We start from the raw sequence: 23,558 nt of genomic DNA, 5'->3' as shown, positions 1-23,558 counted from the left end.
TTCTATGATTTTGTTATTTAAAGTACCAATATGTATGATTTAGATAATAATCAATGTGAAAAGTCAAAAAGGCTTCAGGGACAATGAGAGACTAGAAAAAGACAATTCCAACGAGTGCTTGAAGGCTATAAGCAGGGACGTTAGAATCAGACAGTCTTGGATTTGAATCTAGTTCTGCCACATACTGGCTGGATGACCTTAGCCAAGTAATTTAACCCCTTGGTGATCCATTTCTTATGTATAAAATGGGGATAATAGTACTACCTACCTCCTTGAGTCATAATAAGAATTCGAAGAAACAATATGTATAAAGCACATACTAACTGCTCAGTGGTTATTATGAGCACTGTTCTCATTATTGGTGAAGAGAAAAGAATAAGGAATTCCAGTTGGAGCAGAAGATATTGGGCAAATGCATATTTTCTTTAAGGTACAAGGCACGTGGAACAAGGGGAAGAAACTGGCTTGACTCTATTGGAGGGAGAGAGAGAAGTTTGGCGGGGAGTTAGATGACCCAGTTTGTTGTGCAAACTTGATTAATAAAACTTGATTAAATAAGACCTCTTCACTCCCCCCAAACAGATACTTCCTCAGTGGCCTGAATCCACATGCTACTAAAACAGATCCCTCAACATTGGCTACTCAAGCAAGGGATTTCTCTCCTCCTGCACCAAAAGAATCCACATGGTGACTCTTTCAACAGTTGATGCCAGGGTGGATCACATACAAGAGAATCCAACTTTAGCAAAGCAGGAAAGCACAAGTCTCTGGAACCACTTGCTCTCAGGGAAGTGGGCTGTGGCTGGTGTGGAGATGATTCAGACTTCCACTGGGGTCAGAAGATCAGGGGTGTAGCCAGATTACTACTTTAGAGAGGAGTCTGTGCTCACCATTTTGTTTGCTGTAGATATGTTCTATCCCTGTCTAGAAAGCAAGCTTGTTCTTCAGCGAACGTGTAGCCAAATCTAGTTATGCCCAGCTTCCAGGGAGGAATACATTGGAAAAACAAATTCACAGAGAAGTTGTCATGGATATTTAGGGGGTTGAGGTCCTAGAATGTTTTGTCTTCATTTCTAAGTGCCCAAGTATTTAAAAATAAATATTATTCTCCGTTTCAACTTATTTACATTTGAGACCAAGAGAATCATTTAAATGGTTTGTCCTCTTGGTTGTCAAAGAAAATGTCTTGCCCATCTAAAAAAGGGGCTTTTGGGGCACCTGGGTGGCTCAGTCGGTTAAGCATCCAACTTCAGCTCAGGTCATGATCTCATGGTTCATGAGTTTGAGTCCTGCATAGGGCTCTGCACTGATGCTATGGAACCTGCTTGGGATTCTCTCTCTCTCTCTGCCCCTTCCCTGTGTTCTCTCTCTCTCTCTCTCTCTCTCTCTCTCTCTCTCTCTCTCTCTTGCTGCCTCTCAAAAATAAACTTAAAAATGTTTAAAAAAATTAAAAATACAAAAGGGTACTTTCTACTTTAAATGAAATAATGTGCCTCATCAAATAAATATGGTTTTAAAGGAATGGCTTCAGAGATTGGATCTAAGTTTGAGAGACTGCTTTATCTTTGTATCATTCATGTATTCATTCTATTATTTCCTGAGTCTCTAACATATACAAAGCCCTTTGCTAGGAAGTGGGGCAGTGATTGACAAGTGAGTAAAATAATGGATTCCCACGCCTGCTTGCAGAGATATTCTTTCTTTAGTTCTGGAGTAGGGTTCAGGACTGTGAATTTTAGCAAAGCTCTAGTTGATTCTGAATGATCAGACGAAGATCTTAGAAACACTATTATAGAAGATACAAAGATGAACAAGGGAATATTTCTGCTTCGAGGAATTTAAAATGATCTCTCATACCTTTCAAGTAATCAAATATGTTTTCCTGCTTCCAACTTTCTTCCCTCCTCTCTCCCCCAACCAATGCACCCATTGTCTGTATATTTTGTATAAGGAACAGAGCTGGCACTGGTAGAGGCATCTCCTTCTAAAAGCATGTATGTCAGAAGCTCATAATCATTAAAGTTTACCATGGCAAAGTATGCATAAGCTGCACTCCGACCCATATGCATCTTATATAACAGACATCCATGTAGGGCAATTTCCTTATCACAATTTAGCAGTCCCATAAATAAGCATATGAGATTAATTTCAAGAAGTTCATTTGGTGATAAACTTGAGAAAGTATAGGTCACAGAGGTAAAACATCTAGACCACATATATGTATTTAGCCACTACTCTGTCCTGAGCACTGGGCCGAGTTCTCAGGAGTATCAAAATTTAAAGCGAGATGATGTTTTTGAGGGATTTCAATATTCAGATTGTGTTGGCTAGGGTCTGTTTGACCCCCAGGAACAGTAGAACAAATTTAATAGTGTTGTAAATCATAAAGACATTAAATTAAATAATAAGAAGGATGCTCATTCCAGAGCTGGTGCACTAGCTCCACACTCAAGAGCACTGGGTTGGCATCCCCAAGAGTCTCTTGGGTTTCCCATTTTGTTCACCAGATGGTTCTGCAGATCCAGGCATTACATCCCTCATAATCTCATCCAAAAGAAGGACAAAGGAAAAGCCAAGGCCATGAGAGAGGCTCCACACACCCCCTTTTCCTTTGCCATGGAGAATATATATAGTTATATAATTATATAATATATCTAATATATATATATAAGATACCAGTATATCTCCTCTTACATATCTTTGGCTAGAACTGCATCATTTTTCTCATCCTTAGCTGCAAGGGAAGCTGGAAAAGGAATGGATGTTGGGTAGCCAGTCAATATCTTCTTTTAACAAAGATGAAATGATTATAAAATACTAAGAATGCAGTATTTAACCAAACTGCTCAATTACATGAGTGTTTCTGGAATAAAGAAAAAAAAACAAAAGAATGTGCTTGGCATGCAGGAAAATTTTAAAAGAGACACAGATCCACTAAATGAAACATGAGGTGGATTCAAGGTGGAGGGTCTTTCAGGTAAGAAAAGAAATCAAGAATATCGGAAATGGCATTAAGTGACCTGTCATGACTAGAACACATGTGCAATCTCAACAGCACCAAGCTCACAGTACAGTCTTACCAATATTTATATCAGAATCAAGATCATTTTCTTATTTTCCATGCTAGGTAACTTTAACTTCAAATGAATGATATTTTTTATTTGATGTGTGTGTGTATGTGTGATATTTCCCAAGAAGTGCTCCAACTATTCAGACAAAATGGATGCCAGTTAGCCGGTTATGTCACAGAAGTTTCCATTCTGAAGTGCAGAATGGAAAGAGACAGGCATATTCTTTCCAGCTGATGCCTCTCTCTCTCTCTCTTTTTAATGTTTATTTATGTTTTGAGAGAGAGAGAGACAGACAGAGTGCGAGCAGGGGAGGAGCAGAGAGAGAGGGAAACACAGAATCCGAAACAGTCTCCAGGCTCTGGGCTGTCAGCACAGAGCCCGATGAGGGGCTTGAACTCATGAACCATGAGATCATGACTTGAGCTGAAGTCAGATGCTTAACTGACTGAGCCAGTCAGGCACCCCACGGCTAATGCCTCTCTTAATGAAGCTTTCCAAGTGTCTGTGAGAGATGTACTGAGGGAGGTGGATGCTAGCACTAGCTATCAGTTACCAGTCATATTTCAAGCTTGGAAGGCACCAAAATGCTGAATTATGAGAACCTGCCAGAATCTATATAAGAGGAAAACAACCAAAGTAAGGCATAAATGTATCTCTGAAATCTGCTAGTTAGATGGAGAATAGCAAAGCCTTAGATAAAGTAATGCTTGACCTAATGTAGTATCTCTTTTCTAACTGCAGGTATCCTCTGTCTTACCCTAATACTTCTTTCTTTTGTCTGTCTTGTTAAAGCTCATGATTATTTTAGTGATGCATTTGTTTACCTGGCTTTTGTTATTTCCACCCCCCCCCCACAATAAAACCTCTGTGAGGACAGATATTATAATATTGTTCACCATTGTATGCCCAGTGCCTGTCACAGACCTGTGGACTCCCAATATTTATTGCATAAATACATGAATAAACGTTCCTATCTGTTAACTAATTTTCCAGACAGCTACTACAAAGCTGTCCAGCACTAGCTGTCCTTTCATCAGGCCCATGTTGTGCATCATAAAGGAGCAGTACCGGGTGTGTAACATGTTCAGCAAACAAAATGTATCGAACTAAACCAGGCAATCAATAAAGCAAGAAACATCACGGGAATACCTACTAAACCAGGCAAGTGGTTTGTGGCAGGTTAAGGAGAGCTGATTCATTATCAGCTGTCTCCCCCTAGTGGTAAAGAATATACCTTCCAGGGCTTCACATTTCTGGTTCTTTTTAAAAGAGAGAGAATAGAAGCCAGGGGGTTTTCCAGAAAGGTGCATTTGCTACCAATCTCACATCACAGCCTTTGAATCACATATAATATACATGCACACACACGCACACATACACAGATAAATTTACAAGGAAAAAAGTATATGAGCTACACTCTACCTTAACGATCTGGCTGTTTATTAACTTACTGGAAAACAGAGCTACAGTTAAAAACAGCTTGCTTAAAATTCCTTTTGAATTTATCTGCTCCTGTCATTTCACGTGCTTATGGAACCCTTTCCTAAGAAAGATTTAAAATAGGTATTTATTCTCAAAGCCGCTCAGAGAAGAATAGTGATTTCCTACTTAAAATTTGACGTTTATTCTATTACATGAACAGATCTTCCTGAAAGCAAGAAAATCATAATGAAGTTACAGGCTTTAGCCTGATACAGATCACCTTTTTTAGATGAATTTCAGAAAACTATGTGTTGGAAGAAAATTTAGACAAACTGCTACTTACAAATCATTATTTCCAAAACAGCCAGTTACTTAACTGAATTCAGCGTTTCTCTGATTCCACCCAATACTAGCCCCCCAAACACCCACAGAAACCTATATTTGTATCTATGGGTATAGATTGAGGAAGGCTTTTAAAAATAAACCATCCCAAATGATCACTAATTCTGAAAGTATTATCAGAACAAAGAACATATTTTTTCAAATATACATTTCAATTTGTTATTGACTCTCCCTCTTAGCTAGAGAGAGGTTAGAGTGAGTTTATAAGAGAATTTAAAGAGAGAATGTCATCCTCTTTGTAGGACTTGTTTGAAATGCTTGGTGTGTGTGTGTGTGTGTGTGTGTGTGTGTGTGTGTGTGTGTGTGTTTACTAGGAACATTTTTTCGAGCATCAATTTTGTACCATGCATTGAACTTAGCATATAACCTTCCTAACCAACCTATGAAATAGACACTATTATTTTCACCATTTGACAGACAAGGCTGCTCAGATATATTGAATTCCTGACCCAAGGCTGCCAGTTGGAGGACTAGATCTTACTGGTTTCCAAACAGCTATCCTTTTAGCAATTTTTCAGTTAATTGGTACTATTCAACAAGTAAGAACCTAGTTAGAGCAAGACATTGGTAATCAAGGGTGCTAGGCAGGATTCAAACAACTTCAGGGAATATTTATCTCCACTGACTAAAAAACTGATGCAAATCATTTTACTTTAAGAAGCAGTGAATCTGGGGCCCCTGGGTGGCTCAGTTGGTTGAGTGTCTGACTTGATTTCGGCTCAGGTCATGATCCCAGGGTCGTGGTTTTGAACTCCACACTCACCGCAGAGCCCACTTGGGATTCTCTCTCTTTTTCTCCCTCTGCTTCTCTCCCCTAGCTCTCTCTCAAAATTTAAAAAAAAAAAAAAAAGAAAAAAAGAAAAAAAGAAGAAGTGAACCTAACTGACAACTAAAGTCTTATAGGGCATCAAAATTATTATTCTTAATGTTACATTTTTCATGTGCTATTATTGATAATCTAGACATATTTGAGAATTTTTAAATTTAACCAAATCTCAGTTATTACTTATTTTCTTGACAGTTGCTTTCATTTTTCCTAAATGCAAAGTATGGTGCTTTATGCCTTCTTTTCAATCATCAAGAAAATAATTTCATTAAGGATTTTAGTTACTTTAGTACCAGTCAAACAATATTTTATTCTATTAAATTCGTGTGGCCATTGGAACTTTCCCATGTGTCTAGAAGAAAATTCCCATGGTCTGGAAATTGGCTGCTTGCCTGGTAGGTTTGCAAGTAACATGCTAATTGTAGTATCTTCTCTAATACACCAGATGGCGGTGGTCCCTATATATGTATATAAGTGAACCTTACAAAGATGTTCAGACTAGTGCATCAGTTAGGTTGATAAAGAAAGGAAAATTACAGTCTTAAAGTATTACAGTATAGAAAACCAAACACCAAAGAGGTGATAATTTCCATCAGCTTCAGGTGTAAAATCCTATCATCAAAGAAAGAGCACAAAATGCCACAGGCCCATTAGAATGTGTGACTTATCTTGTACTAATGCCAAAAAGTCATTTTCATTCAACCAATCTTTTGTCAAATACTTCAGATCGCATCATATTTGAACATGCCATTCATCCTCTTGACTTATGGGAAACAAACCCAATTAGACAGAGTCAATATGTTTTAGAAGAAAAGATTTCATTGTTTTCTTGCAGCGGAAGGATTCAAGCATTACCAGGAGTCTAGAGGGAAATGTAGCTGTAAAGATCCATGGTAAAAATAATTTCCAAGCTAGTGAACAGAATGGATCCCAACTGGGACCAGTTGATTTCTGGCAATCAAACCATTCCAGATACCCCTTAATTGGGAACAAAGTGTTTTACCATTGTCTTTGTCAGGTGAGGTTATTATAAGTCTTTGGTTCTATAGAACCTCGGTATTTCTTACTCATTGTTATCCTTTAATCTTTTGAAAATGGGTTACAAAGATTTCACAGCCCTGAGGTTGGAGAGCCTTACACTGCTCCTGCACTTAAACCCCACAAGTAATCCATACAAAAGGATTCAGAAATACATAAGGGCACCTATGAGGCAATAATAAAACCTCTTCATTGGGAACCAACATTCAGAAGGTTAAGTTCATCAGAAAAAAGTTACCTCTGAACACTAGGAAACCTGGCCCCTACCCTCACCATTTTCTGGGTAGGTCCTCTGTCTTCCCTGGACCTCCAATATTCCACCCACCAGACATGGAGACACAAACTTACCTGGGGGTAGGGCAAGTCCCATCTAATTGTCCTTCCTCTTTGTTCTTACCTCTGTGCAAGGGGTTGTGAAAATTAAATTGACAAAAGACAGATTAACAGGAGAAAAAGGGTTATTTCACATGCATATGAAAGGCCTGAATAAATGAAGTGAAAATCCCAAAGAAATGGTTAGACCAGGGGCTTAGATACCATTTTAACAAAGAGCAATACATTTGTGGAATACTGACCAAACAAAGGAAAAAGGGGTCTAAGGCTCTGATGGTCCGTAAATGATGAGAAGGTAGATATATGAGGGAAATGAATGTAAAATAAGGATTATTTTAGGAAGGTGTGTTTTTGTAGGTCCTCTGGGCCAGTGCCCAGGCTGTTTTTCTCCTCCTGATACAGGAGAGCAGAGAGGGGACATCTTCACGAAGGGAATTTTGTGCCCTGCCTTTAGACAGATGGGCGGAGGACAAAGAGCTTTTACCAGCATCTGCTGTTTCTTAAATCAGCTCAAAATAATATTTATGCCAAAGTCGCATATTTTAGGGTAGCATATTCTGATCCCCTTCACCTTCTAGAATATAACCTCCAGAACATCTTCTAGAATGCACTCAGGAATGCACCTTATTCACTACTGTATTCAAAGGACCTAGAAAGTGCCTGGTGCATGGGAGGACTCAATAAATAACGTTGAATACATCAATAGATGAATTTCCTCAAGGAATAGTAGTGAACACATGAAAGAATGAATTTATGATTTTTGAATTTTTGCTCTTCAAAACAAGTTTGCTCCAATGTCTCTTGTCAGCAGATGGGTTTGTGAGAAGAGATTAAAGTTGCTCAAAGAAGATATCTAGAGTTTGTGCTCTGTAATGGTGACACTGACTTTGTTCTGATTTCTGGTACATTTCTTTGCTTGGATGACTAATGTCCTATTATACCATCCTTGAACTGGTGCAGACTCTCCTGCTTCTTGTTGAACCAGCTCAGCACAGTTTTCTGAGTGAGGTCCCTGCCTGATTTTGGTGCTTGCCCCACTTACTGACATTCTTGATGCTTTCATTCTGTTGATTTCAGATCTTGTTAATATGCCAGAGAGAAAACTCAAGAAGGGTCTTAAGCTTTTTAAATTCCAGAGTGAATAAATTATTCAAGTCCTTCCTGAGAAGAGGTATTAATTTAGAGCAGGAACAACACAGAACCCTTGAGTAGCTAAGGTTGAGTGTCCCCAAGACAATCTTCATATATATTATAATCTGGTGGCAGACCAGCCCCACCAATATTTTTCCACCCACAAGCTAACTTGATTTGTTATCATTTAATTCTTACCTCCCCAATTTGGAGGGAGGGGGGAAAAAGGGTTGGTATTTTGAAGGATCGTTTGAGCAATCTTAGAGTTGAAAGATATCTTACTGATCATCTAATACAATGTTTCCCAAACTTGTCTGAACAAAAGAATCACTCAGGATGCTGGTTAAAAAAGTCAATTCTCAGGCCTCACCCTGTTGATTTGGACTCAGTAGGCTTGGGTGAGGCAAGTGATTTCTGTACTTTTTTTGTTCTGAATCTTTATTTGTTTTTGAGAGAGAGAGAGAGAGGAAAAGCAGGGGAGCAACAGAGAGAGGAGACGCAGGATCCAGGCTCTGAGCTGTCAGCACAGAGCCCAACACAGGACTTGAACTCACAATCTGTGAGTTCATGACCTGAGCTGAGGTCAGACGCTCAGCCAACTGAGCCACCCAGGCACCCCTACAAGAGGATCACTCAAGATGCTGGTTAAAAGGTCAATTCTCAGGCCTCACTCTGTTGATTCGGACTCAGTAGGCTTGGGTGAGGCAAGTGATTTCTTTAACAAGTGCCCCAGGTGATCCTCATACTCAAGCAAGCTTGGGAAACACCAATCTAACACAACCTGGATATGTTTTGGATGTTCATCTGGGTCACATGACTCAAGAATCTTCATGTTCCTTGACCTGATTCTTGTTCTTATGCCACCTGACCTCCACTAAATCCTCATCCCCCTTAAAAAAAAAACATATGCAACATGAGAACTGAGCACCTACAAATGCTTCCTCAGTATTTCCAATGAAAATGTTAGCTGACTTCTTTCAATATTCTCTGATTGTGAAACATCTTTATTTTAAAAACTCTCTACTCATAGTGTGTGTGCAGTCCAAATTAGCATCCAGACTTTAAAAACAAGCTCTGCAAATGACAGCGCACATGTTCTCTGGACCAGTCTTATGGCTCTGTGGAGTTGGCCATCAGTCTCTTACATCCTAATCTGGAACCTCATCAAGTATCACTTGGTTTATCTGGTGTGTGAAGAATCCAGTGGGGTAGGTGTTCAGGGAAGTGTTTTCATCATCAGGAAATAAAAACAATTACTAATCTGCTTTCACTAATGCAGTCCATCTGTGCATGAGCAATGTGTGTGGTTTTTCCGAAGAAGGACATCATATTCTCCATATATTTCAATGCTTAATACTTGCAATCAGAGAGACATAAATATCCAGCCAGCCTCAATTCTTATAAAACACAGCTGAAAGCAGGTGATTCAGCTGACTCTAGATGACTCAGCCTGCCTTGATGGCCAAAGTTGGTGAGTCATCTGTCTAGTGTCTGAGGGAATTCATTTCAGGAACTCAAATTCCAGGGACCTCCAAAAGATCATTAAACTCTTAAGTAACTTGCTGGTTCTATTTGAGTTATCCTTGACTTTTCCTTAATGCTCAATTTTTATTATTCATCAAAGACACCCAAGCTGAACTTAAGAGATACCAAGCAGTAGGTCCTATTGGAACATATCACATCTGGGGTGAACTTGTACTTCCTTTTGGCTTGATGTCCCAGGTAATCTGGGCTTTCAGGGGAAACCCAAAGCATGGAGTGGTTTTGCCAGGGACAAATCCATAGATTTGCTAAACCTTGTAATGAATGAAAAGTGAGTGGGGAAAAAAAAGAAAAAAACAAGTGAATAGAAATAAATGCCTACTTTGTGTTTACTAAGAGAGAGCTCACTGTAAATTTTAAAACTTATAATAAAATATGCTAGGAACTGAAATTTTTTATATACTATTTGGGTCATACCCTAATATTTTTTCTACCTAGATTCTCTTCGGTTCTATTGATATATTTGAAAGTCTTTCAGATCCTTAACCTTATCTTAATTAGCTATTGCAAAATTGTTCACCTTCTGTCATTGTAATAGTATTAATAGTTGCTATTGTTTAGTGAGCATTTACTTTTTACCCAGTATTGGACTAAATTGAAAATATGGAGGTATTAATTTACTTAAGAGTGGCCTAAAAAGATGGTGCCTTTTTAAGGAATTTTAAAATATTAATTATTTGTTTAACTGAGAGATTTAGAAAGAGAACCCAGAAAATATCAATGGTCAATCTTTCTGTGCTAGATTTGTGAATGCCCAAGTGCCCATTTCAGTGAAATACTTTCTGGAAAACAGACTCCAAGATGGACAAGACCAAAGTTCTCAAACTATTGAGCAGTGACACTAACATTCTATTGTCCCTAAGGTTGCTCTTTACTCTGGAAGATTCTGAGGGTTGGGTCAGGTAGAGTATTGGCTCAAATTCCTCCTGGAGCTGATGAGCACATGTCTGGGGCCAAATGACAAAGACAATACAGGAAACATGAAAAATGTTTTCCTAAAACATCTTATACTTGCAGTGCTAACACGGACACAGGCTGAACTCACCAACAGACCCCCTGTTCAGAGGACTGTAGCTTCCAGGTTGGAGCACATCCACTCATGAACAATACTCCCAGGAGCCCTATGTGGCAGACACAACACAGAAAACCATTTTTAAGGGTAGTTTTAAGGATAGTTTAGAGATCTTCCAACACTTTCTTTCCACATATGAGAAAGCTGAAATCCCAAGAGGTGATTTGTCAAAGACCACAGGGTGTTGTGACCAACCATAGCATGACCTCAGGTCTCCCATTCTTTCTTCCATATCAAATCTTTTTTTTTTTTTTTTTTAGTATTGTTTTTGGATCTCAATATTATTAGTGGAGTCTATGCTTGCACTGGGCATTAAAAAAAAAAGCAAGTGATAACAAAAAAAGTACAAATGCTACTTTAGCCTCTCTACTTAGAGTGGCAGAATGGAAAATTTATCAGATGGTTCTTTTTATGACATCCTCCTTAAAATATTACCCATTCTTATTTCATTCTTATATCCCAAAGTTCATGATCTGTTCTGTTTTGTCCTTATTGCTGAAAGATTATTTTGTTACACATACCCTTTGACCTACAAACTCATCACAGAGATATACTCCCAAAAGTCTTACTGGAGTCTACATTGTGGCAATGATTGAAACCATCAAAAATAGGATATATCCATCAGTAGGGAACTGGTTTAAAAAAAATTGCATTAGAGACATATGTAGTCTATGTTGCTGTTAAAAAAAAAAAGATCTCTACTTATTGATATAAAGAGATGTTCAGGATATGTTGTAAGTCAACCAACGACAGTATGCATGTGTATAGGATGATGCCATGTGGGTTTGTTTTTCAGTGTTCATATACATATACACCTTTGTTTCTACATAGAAAATTCTGGAAGGATACCAAAGAGCAGTACTGTTTTTACTATTGGCACTATCACTTGATAATAATTTCATAAGTAGTAAGAAAGAGCAGGTGAGGGAAAAGCCATTGTGTTTTTCTAAATCTGAGGCTGTTGGCCAAAATCAATACATTTGGCCTATTTGTAAAAAGAAGTTAGTTCTCCCCGGCAGGGCTCCTGGACCTGCAACCAAGGAAACATGATAGAGACAGATGGCGAAACACTTGACTTTTACCAACTGCTTTGGTTTTCCCCTTTGGCCAAACACATTTAAGAGCCATTTAAAAGGGAAACACTATAATTACACCCTCCATTATAAATAAAAACAGCAGCAAAATGATAGGATTAGACTCTTAATTCTTATTACCACCTCCTTAGACAATGGGTGTGACAGCCACTCATTCAGGAATACACCTGAGGCCACACCTTGTTTGTCATATTACATCTTGTTTGTTAGATACCTTATGCTTAGTGTTACAACAGAAAGAAAAATAACCAAAGAAATTCCACCCAACAAGCTATCCAGGTTAGCTGAGCATTTGCACAGGCCCAGAAACTTGGCCAGTGTCCTTCTCCTTCCTATTCTGGCAGCTTGCACTTTGGTGATGAGTGATGGGTGATTGTTTGTAAATGTCACCAAACTAATGTTTCCTTTCTCCAGAATTTTAGGTTTAGGGCAGATAAAGCTTAAGGTAAAAACCTCACAAGAGTCCATTCCATTTGATTTATATTATTAATTTTAAAATGAGGAGGGCTCTCACTCTTCCCTTTAAGGAAAATGGGAATCTCATGGAAATACTATCTTTTAAAACCTTTCTCAAAAGTAGTGTCAGGTCTACTAAACAAGAACCTTAAAAATGTTTTTACTTTTTACTCTCATGCAGTGTTGGTGGGAATGTAAATTTGTACAGCTGCTGTGGAAAATAGCACGGAGGTTTCTTAAAAAATTAAAACACAGAAATACCATATGATCCAATAATTCCACTACTGGGTATTTACCCACAGAAAATGAGAGCACTAATTTGAAAAAATATATGCACCCCTATGTTTATTGCAGCATTATTTACAATAGCCAAGATATGGAAGCAGTGTAAATGTCCATGGATAGACGGGTGAATAAGGAAGATGTGACATACATGCATGTACACACACACACACACACACACACACACACAATGGGATATTATACAGCCATAAAAAGGATGAGATTGTGCCATTTTAGAGGCATAATAGAGGGTATTATGCTAAGTGAAATAAGTCAGACTGAGAAAGACAAATACCATATGATTTCATTCATATGTGGAGTCTGAAAAACAAAACAAATGAATAAACAAAGTGCAGAATCAGACCTATAAATAAAAAGAAGAAACTGGTAGTTGCCAGTGGTTAGACGGGTGGGGACTGGGCAAAATGGGTGAAGGAGGGTGGGAGAGACAGGCTTCTAGTTATGGAATAAATAAGTCACAAGAATAAAAGGCAGAGCGTAGGGAATATAGTCAATGATATTATAATGGCATTGTGTGGTAACAGAGGGTAGCTGCACTTGTGGTGAACACAGCATAACGTATAAATAAGTTGAATTACTGTGTTACAGTATTTACACTGAATTACACCTGAAGCTAATGAACATTGTGTGCCAGCTATACTCAAAAAAAATTTTTGTTAATGTCTTTACTTTTTGATCTAATGGTTTTACATCTATAATTCCATCTTAACCATATAATCAAAGAGGTAGACAGTATTTAGATACAAGGATGTTCTTTATTGTTGCATTAGAGTAATACTGATGTAGACTAGTAAGAGTAAAATCAGCTGTAGTAAAATCAGTAAAATTCATATGACAGAATAATACAGTGTCATTAAGAATATCAGTGACAAGATTCATATAAGTCACGCACATATAATATCATCCCATTGTTATTATTTTTAACGTTAACTGTCACTCTTTCTGAGATTTGATGAAAATCTATTGATTTTATGCTTTTCTGTACTTTCTAAGTTTCCTACAAAGACTATTTCTTGTTACTAGAAAACCATCAATGGAAAAATGTCACTGATTTTCATGAGAGTTTGCTCAGTAACCACCACCTGCCCATTGGGAGTTGGTGGTTGGCTCCAGTCAGCCCTCACCTAGGGGATGGCCTGCACTCACCCTGATATCAGCATCAGCACCATCATTGTAAGCATGCTACCAAAACTGAGAGTGAACCTGAGTAGCTTCTATGGTAAGCAATGCTAGTACAAGAAAGCCAGAACTTTTCCCCTCAATTCCAATTATGCCTCCTAGTGGTAGGCAAACATGTACATTCAGTCTGTCTTAGTTTCTGATAAGCAAAAGACAGACAGTAACCCCAAGCCCATCAATAAGAAAGAAGCGCATTCCTTCCCTGACATTATAACCCAATTATTGAAACTTCCTGATAAGTTAGAAGAATGATCTAAGACACATCTGATATTACTATGTTCCCATTAAGTTGAACTGTGGGAAACAAAGATATGAGCATCCAGAGAGTTCTACCCCACAACACACACACACACACACACACACACACACACATTTCCAGAGTAATAAACTGACCCCAACTTGTTACCAACAATTAGATAAAATTATTCATCTGATTTATTTGAAAGGTCAAAATCTAGTCTTCTTGGAGTAGTTCATCAATTAGCATGTATGAAGGGAACACCAAAAGGACTCAGTAATCCTAAAGGAAGTTTATTGCTTACAATCTCTTTAAATGGTAAATATGCTTATAACAATTCACTTTTTTATGTAACAAAAATTTGAGTTCCTAGAGGTGAAGTGCTGAACAGGAATCAGTACCCATTTTGTCAAATGGGTGAAATGTCAAATGTCAAATTGTGAAACAGGGTTTCTCAAATGGGTCAAGGCTGAGATTGAGTTATACCCTAGACAACAGTGACAACCACACTCCTTCTCACTCTGTGCATCCACTGGTTTCCCTGGGGACTTAGATGCTTCCAGAAAGAATTCAATGTCCATAACTAGAGATGACACCACAGGCATTTATGGTTGGAGACAGAATCGCAGAGGTGTGTTACAGCCAGCTCCTACCCGCTAGAGAGGCCGCAGTGAGCCTCTCTTCTCAACTTCCTGTTCAGTGACTGCACATGGATAGCCTGAAACTGACCGTGCTGTGAGCATTTACACTATGGAAGGCAACAAATGCTCTAAATCAGGGCCTTCCCCACACCTACACCTTAAGTGAGCTGTTAATGTTTACCAGCACGCCACTGGGAGAGTCCCTGAGAGAGAACACGTTTCCGGAATGAGGTGTCTGGAGTGACAGCCATAATAAGCAACATGGTGTGCAGCTGTTAGTCAGATGAGTTTCGCCCCATCAATCCTGCGAGGGCCTTCTATGGCCCCTTTACTGTTGGGCTAGAAAGACAGGATGTGAGATCTCCATCTCATAAGTCTTTAAAAAGCTAATATTTCCAACCTCACCAGTCATACTATCAGAACTCTTGCTGAAGAGCTGTGGTAGGAGAGGCCACATAAAAGTGAGTATTGTAATATCCATTGTCCTGACATGTTTCCCTCTAGGTCCTGTCTCCAGAAAGACGAAGCAGGAAATTAATCATATAGGATCAATTACGGAGCAAGCCAGGTGAGGAATGGTCTCAGATGGAACCTGTGGTTGAAGCTACAGAGTCCTGTACCCCTCTCACTTTTTCATCTTACTCGCCTCTGTAATATTCAAATAAAGCGAATACGGAATTTTCCCATATATTTAAGCCTCCCGTGGCTATTTCTCAGCAACCCTGAAGGCTGTTCTACAAGAGGCAGTGGCACCTACTGCAGCAACACAACCAAGAAGATCCCAAACACAGGAGCTGCCTTCTAGCATCTAGAAGAGTGTCAACAGGGAGGGACAGGTGCCATTTCGCAGACTGGACATGAGCAAATGCAGGGCAATTAGCAGGGGTCAGCATTTCTCTGGGTTAATACCATGCCGTCAAGTAACGCAAGTACATGAATTACCAAGGAAAATTACAAAGTATTATGGGAGCACACTGGGAAATATGAAATTTTTCTGCTGGGAGAAATCAGAAAACTTCCCAGGGGGAAACTGATATTTGAACTGGGACTTAAGGGCTAAGTAGCCTTTCAATAATAGATGTGGAGGAAGGGGAGGGAGTGTTTGGCAGAAAGTATTCTAGGTCGTGAAGACAGCCTAGGCAGAAGTACTTTATTGCTAATCCTATTTATTTGCTGTGTATGATGATGTTTTGACATCTTAAAAACCCTTCTGGCTGGAGAGAGACTGACTGTCCTGGGACAAATCAATTCTTAGAGCTAGCACGGGCCAACTGGGACCATGCCTTTGATATGCAAAGTAACCAATCCAGAGCCCTTTCTCCTCTATCTGGCCAGTGCACCCTAGGCGCCAGGGGCCAGGCAGCTAGAGACCATCCCAAGTCTTACAGCCTTTGGAAATGATTCCTAGCAGCCAATCCTAAACTGTTTACCCTGCCCTGCCTTGTTTCTACTGCAGCACCTCCAAGAAAGTCTCCATCTAGGCTTTCCCCTGGCTCCTGTCTTGTGTCACCTGACAATCTGGTGTTTCTCATGTGGCCCTGCCTGGCATGGTGTGCTTTCTGCCTCCAGGATGTGTGATTATAACACAGTTTGTTTTCCTGAACTTATCCTGTGTCTCTTATGGCCATCTCTGACTGACCATCTCATAAAAGAACATACAACAACTATAAAGTAAGAGAATTCTGGTATGTTGGGCTGTGCATGTTTAGGAGGGGGGACTGAATGGTGGTTGTGGAGTATATATACCTATATATATCTATATATCTATGTATCTCTCTATATATAACATCTTCTGTATCCATTCATTCATTCATCAATGGAATTAAGAGAAAAGAAAAAAGAAATTGGCCCTTGCCTGGAATATATGTTACAAATATTTTCCTCATTTATGTTTGTAGGTGTATTGCCATATATTTACCATATATGTGTGTATCATATTTAGACATGATTGCTATGCAGAAGTATTAAATTTTATGTAATAAAATTTATCAATCTTCTCTTTATGGCTTCTAGGTTTTGTGTTTGATTTAAAAAGTTCATCCCCTCTCTGAGCATAAAGAAAAATTTACTTTTTTTTTTCTTTTAATTTTATGGTTAAATTAAAAAAACACTTAGAACTCAGATCTTCTGGAACTTATATTGTAATAAATACAATAGGGTTCACTGTTTACAAAACAAAGGACTCTTGAAATTAAAAAACTTCCACACTCCAAAAAACTGGATTTCTAAATGTGATATAGCAGGCAGGGTTGTGTTGGAATTAATTGGGAGAGATCCTACTAAATTCTACATTCTCCAGTGCCACCAGCCATTCTCTTGAGTCTCATTTCCTAAAGTGCTCCTATGGCACTCAAGTTCTACAAGATGACTAAAGGTATTCAGCCAAAAAAAATTCCCATGTTAAAATAAGTTTGGGGAGCACCCGGTGTCTCGGTCAGTTGAGCATCTGACTCTTGATACCAGCTTCAAATCATGATCCCAGAGTCACGGGGTTGAGTCCCACAACTGGCTCTGCGCTGAGCATGGAGCAAGCTTGGGATTCTGTCTCTCCCTCTCTCTGCCCCTCCCTAGCTTGCATGTGCTCTCTTTCTCTCCCCTCTCTCAAATAGCTACCTACCTACCTACATACATAAAAAATAAGTTTGGAAAATTTTGAATCATTATTTTTTAACTTTAGGGCGATCGAGATGCTTTAACACATTAATATCATTGGGAGTTTCCCAAAGGATCACTTTGGGCTATGAAACCCTTGTTTTGTGAGGCATCTTGGCAACCAGTGTTCTCTACCTGGAGCAGTGGTTCCAGGCTTGGTTACATCAGAAATACCTAGAGAGATTTTTATAACACAGACTGTTGAACCTCATGCCTGTTCCACTGACTCAGAATCAGTAAGGACGACATGCAGAAATATTTTAAGCTCTCGCTGGCTGGTGTTTGGAAATCAGTATCTAGGGTGGCCTCTATCAAACAGGGTTCCGCTAGAGAATTAGCCTTACAGAAAATTATTTGAAGGACTATTTTCTCAATTGTCTCAAGGACGGGACGTAGCTAGCATTGTTCTTGATGCATAGGAGAGAAGTTAATTCACTGCATATAATAAATTCCTGAGGGCATTGTGATTTAATTCTTTCCCCAAACCCAGTTTGAAAAGAGCTGGTCTACAATATCATGTCATAGATGCAATACAGCTATATATGGTTCCTGCAGGGGGAAAAAAATCTACTCCCATATATCTTACCACCTCATCTCCGTTACAAACAACACTAAAGGTTGAATCTGGTAGCAAAGATGGGTAATAGGGCCAAAATTATACTAAACTTCATTGGGCCGGCACACTCACTCATGGCTGCTCAAATTAATAGAGTTCTCAGAGACTGGGCCTGATCAATTATCTTTTGTTCTCTCTACACATAATAATGTTTGATATGGTCTGTTATTAAAGCTCATTAATAACACAGTTATTTGTAATAAGATCTATTTTTTTCTAACCTCATGCCTTTGTCTTGTTTACAATGATTTCCTCCACCATGAACTTCAATGCATTGTACAAAACTAGATACATTCAATTTTTAAAATAAGAATGATTTCAATAATCTGAATAAACTAATGTGTAATCATAGTGCCAAATATATCATGCTTACTATTATAATTATTTCTCTTTCTAAATCAATTGGTTTGTAAGCTCAAAGAGTGCAATTCATTATATCCTAATTGGATTCACAGAGCTATGATCTCCTTGTAACCCTAATCCCTATTACAGAATGGAAAAATCATCATTAAATTTGATTTATACACTCCTTTTGGGTAGTGTCACCTACATTACCCTCATAGCAAGGATTTTCTATTAAAATCTCTTTCTGAACTAAGAATGTTAGTCATTTAGAATAATCAAGATGAGCACATCTTATATCCTAGCCAGTATAAAATTTAACACTTTCATTCCTGGCCATCAAAACTAATATTGAGTCAAAAACTGATTCACTGAAAACAACAGTTACCAAAGCAGGTTCTGAAAAGCACTACTCCTGTGAAGTGCTTTGTGAAGGAGAGGTTTTAGGGTCAAAAAAGTTTAGATAATGTTGAAATTCACAAAATATCTTAGTATCTTATCTCCTTTAAGGCTCCTGCAGGTTTTTAAGTTTGTATTCACATGTTTTCAAACTCATTACACCAGAAATTCGTTTGGAGTGTCTTATTTAGTGACATCCTACAGAACACAGTTTGGAAATTGCAGAGCTGGACTGACATCTGTGCATCATCTATTATATGTGCTGGTTCTCACAACAAATTAATTTAACATTATAATAAATCCCTTCTTTGCTGGTGCCAGCATACTATACGAAATCATCCATTAACCGGGTCCAAATATTCACTTCTTCAGACAACTACTAGTAGGGAAATCTTTAAGAAGCCAGGAGATGTGCTGGGTTTCAATCTCATAGATAGCTCTTTCTTTTTTCTTGTGATTATGGAGTGCTCTGTGAACACTCAATTTTATGGTTTGGTGGATGGTTTAACTCATCATGATGGACTACTTAGGTTGCATGGTCATACAGTAACCTGTTTCAGCATTCAACATTCCGTAGGACTGAGTGGAATACTAAGAATTATTTAATAAACTTTCAGATGAGGGCATGACTTTGCCCTAAAATCCTATGGATCTGCACTGTGATTATCTTATCGGGGTTTCTCAAAGCTCCATACAGTATCTGTGGCTGCCAGTCTGCCTGGTCATAAGGCTCAAATAGCAGAGCAGCATGCATAGCAGTCTGGACCAGCTACAGGGACTCTTTTACTCTAGGCCCATTCAAAACTGGCCAACTGACAGGCATTACCCAGTAAATGGGTCAGAGCAGTACATTCAAACACGGTGTATATTGCCTTTAAAATCTAAAGAAATGCATTCAACGTTGTACCTTCCTAGTAATAAGGGTAAAAAGTATAGCAATTTGTCTTCCATTATTTTAGGATATATCATATTTCCCAGGCCACTCAACACCTAGAAATTCCACCAAGAAGACATGCCTTGAATTTTCAAGTGGTGTTTCTCCCACTTCCAGTATACAAGCATTTTACCAAGGCATCTAAAGTATTTGTTACTTTCTACTCACCTGGTGCAATCAGTGTGAGTCATCATAAAATGGACTAACACACCGTCCTGTAGAATGGTCAGACAATCTTAGTCTCTGTGGACTAGATTATTGCCCCAAACCAGAATGTGGATACAGCTCTGAATGAAAATGATGAAGGTATACTGCTGTCCCTCGCAGATAAAAGCAAACTGCCTTTGATGTTTTTTGCTATTAAGAATAGAGGGGGGGAAACATTATCTAGATCAATAGCTGAGTGCCAGCTGTTGTTCCAGCAAGGAGTCCATACTTGTAATATCTGCAGTTGAATTTGCAATAGTCTGCTGTCAGTATTCCAGATTCATCTATGTTCTGCATGGACCACACAGATGAGTTAATGTTGATGTGAAATGAATCAATAGCCCTGCAGCTTTCAGGATTTTGATAATGGCACTGATTCTTGCAATTACTTCAGGGAGGCAGTATTAGTTACTGTTTACTATTTGGGGGAAGCAAATAATAGACACAGCCTTCTTCTTGGTCTTTCCTATCAAAAAAGTCTTTACTCCAGTGGTAAGGATGTTAATGTGGGGGTCTGGCCAGTAGCGAATTAAATCTACTTTAACTACACTTCTAGAGATGAACACAATATGGTTTTGCTGTGATATGAACCTTGGTTAATTTTCATTTCCTACCTAAACTCCAAAGTCCCCACTCTAACTAATGGACTATAAGAGCATTTGGGGTCCTTACAGATTTGCATTGGCTCAGAACCAATGAGAAGCAATTTCTGAAAATTTGGTGTATTTTACTTTATGTACCCCAATTCATCCTGGTAAATGACCATACCTAGCCTTTGAGAAAGGCTAGGTAACAGATTTACAGTACATAATTGTGCCAATGTTGTAGGCTCCTTCATCAAGTTAACTAGACTTCCCTCCATTCACAGAGCCCTGTGAAGTGGCTCAGATCGGAAATAGGGGATAGGAATATAATTGTCAATGACTAAGGCTTCTTGTTATCAAACTAAATGGCTGCCTATCTATTTCAGTCCAAGGAACATCATAATAAATCAGGTGCTCCTCCAAGATGTCTATGCGTAAAATTATTCTGAATACTGCACCGGTTCTACCACTCACTACAGTAATCACATCTACTTTGTTTCTGGAAATTAAGTGCTGCCACTTTGTGTCTCCCACTTCAGGATCCCCTCATCCTCACTACAATTAAAGAGTAGAGCCCTTGGAGCGCCTGCGTGGCTCAGTCGGTTGAGCGTCTGACTTCGGCTCAGGTCATGATCTCACAGTTCGTGGGTTTGAGCTCTATGTTGGGCTCTGTGCTGAAAGCTTGCTCAGAGCCTGGAGTCTGCTTCAGATTCTGTGCCTCCTTCTCTCTCTGCCCCTTCCCCGCTAATGCTCTATCTCTCTGTCTCTCAAAAATAAACAAATGTAAAAAAATAATTAAAAAAAAGAGTAGAGCCTTTTTAAGTGATAGCATTTCCCACCATTATCTCTGAATTGCAGAAGACAGCTAGTGTAAAGCTTTCCAAGGATACTTATTCTTTTTCTCACTGCCTTGGTTATGAAAGCGCCCAATGGCCCTTCTGAGAGAATATAGTGAATGAGTGGGGAGCAGGACACACATGATATATCCACTCTGAGATTCTATGTTCCTAAGCCTTTACATTCATACCTCTGTATTATATCAAGAATGTTCTAGCGACTCAACTTCATTTAGTGTAGGTCATCACTGATTTCAGTTTAAACCAACAAACTAAACTAAATAAAGCTACTCTAAGTTGCTTAAGTTAACACAATGAGTCCAGAATTTCTGGCAAGTACCTCAAGAGAAAATGTTGGCCTATTCCTAACTGGTCTAGTATACTTGTAATCCATTCCCACACACATTCTCCAAGTTTCTGCCAATATAAGTCAGCTACATCATGCAATTCTTATGGCATTTAAGCTATCCCCTATGGGTTAGATTTTGTCATTGTTCCCTGTAAAATGTTGGGGATTTCACTGTGGTTACCAGTCTAGAGACAGTGTGGGGTGGATGGGTCTTAACAAAGATCAGCATCCCTTTCAAAATAATTGCCTAAGGGAAAGTCATAATAGAATCGTCAAGCAAGGGGAAATCAGAAAAGCAGGAAGACTTAGTGGGATTTGAGGGATTTACTCATGTAAATTTCCCTATTCCAATTCTCAGGGTCTCTAGCAATGCTTTAATTTTTGTAAAAGACATCTACACTTGCACTATAATTCAGCAATGTGAAGGATCAAACTTTAACGTAGTTTTAAAATATGTTAATACCATAATTATAAGAGATAATGTACTCTTTTAGGACAGTCATAATTATGATTTTTCAACTACATTTAAAGCCAAGAATTTAAAATTATGAGCTTGTAAGTTCAGTTGAAATTTACAGTAGCCCTTTTTATTATTCCTACCACAACAATTAATTGTAACAGCCACTTGGTTTCTCAAAGACTTCCTTTCAAATAAACATTTCATTCCAAGTAAAAAATAAATGAAATAGATAAATACATATTTTGCCACTGAATGTCATGAACTGCCACTTCCACTTATCAATGCCCTTAAACCTAAGTAGGCCACATTCCCATCTTTGGGAGTTTGTTTCCTGGAACCGCTTCTGGTACAAAATGCTTTCTCAATAAGCGTTCAGTAAGAAAAACAGAAATCACTCTAGAAGGGATTAAGCGCTTATAAAACCTAATTAGGGAATTAGGTTCTTATAAAACCACTGGAAGGGACAGAAGAAAGTCAGGGAAGGCTTGTTTTCAAGTTCACTGCCAAATTTCAGGGAATCAGGATATTACTTCTACAATCCAGGCCAAGAACTCAAAAAGCTGCCAGAGACAGAAAAGATTGCCAAGTATTCTATTTGCTTTCCTTTATTTCTTGCTTCCTTGCAGTTATGTGGGGTCATTGAAATGTAAGAAATTAGGCACATCATTTCTTCGTTAGAAAAGAGAAAATCCCACATGCAATTCTCTAGTCTCCTTACTTCTGTGACATGATTATCCAGTCTTGGTGTGCGCAGTCACAAAGACTGCCTGGATGCCTAAATAACTGTGGAGCAAAGTACCCTGTCAACTCACGGTGAACATCAGGTATTCAAATGAAAAAAAAAATCCTTCTTGTGATAAGCACTTACATTTCAGGGTTAATTTGCTGCTGAAGAATAACCTGGGTATGCTGACTAATATAGATGCTAGTGGTCACAGCTGCCTACAGCACTGAAGTAACAGGTTGCAGGTAATCTGGAGCTTGCTGCAAAATTTCAGACCTGCCCAAACTAACATATGTGCCTGCTGTTGCAAAAAGAATAACAGCCTCTGCTTCCCTCTGCCTTCCAAACTGTGTATGAGTATCTCTCACTGGCAGAAATAAATTGGGACTCAATTGGCAGGAAATTCTGGGAAATAGTTTCAAGGCTTCTAGTCCCTGCTGTATGGGGATACAAAGAAAACAGGCAAGATGATGCTGAGTACCAACAGACAAACCAATATATAAACACAAAAACAGTAACTTAAAGATATAAATGCAAAACAAAAAAATTATAAAAAATTACAATGATTGGAAAAAAAGAAAAACAAAATGTGGAAAAATTTAAAAACATAAGAATTGAGATGGAAAATTCATGGCTGGATGGAATGGCAGATTAGATATAGCTAAAGCAATCGTTATTGAATGGGAAGAGAGTGCCAAAACTGTATC

General features: G+C 38.6%; 1 long non-coding RNA gene across 2 annotated transcripts in view; it reads left to right on the top strand.

Annotated features, from left to right (window-relative positions):
* LOC122231932 overlaps positions 1–16,092 on the top strand; it is a 28,119-nt gene extending 12,027 nt beyond the window's left edge. The window contains exon 4 of one of the 2 annotated variants that reach the window (XR_006209229.1): positions 15,253–16,092. This is a non-coding gene — a long non-coding RNA (uncharacterized LOC122231932). Of the gene's footprint in view, positions 1–582; positions 1,061–15,252 lie in introns of those variants that run through there. The other variant, XR_006209228.1, reaches the window with a different exon arrangement.
* The last annotated feature ends 7,466 nt before the right edge of the window (positions 16,093–23,558 follow it).

This window comes from Panthera tigris, chromosome D2, assembly GCF_018350195.1.
Source record: "Panthera tigris isolate Pti1 chromosome D2, P.tigris_Pti1_mat1.1, whole genome shotgun sequence".
Classification (NCBI taxonomy): Eukaryota; Metazoa; Chordata; class Mammalia; order Carnivora; family Felidae; genus Panthera; species Panthera tigris.
Note: the sequence above shows the minus strand (reverse complement) of the source record. Positions and strands in the feature narration are given on the sequence as shown.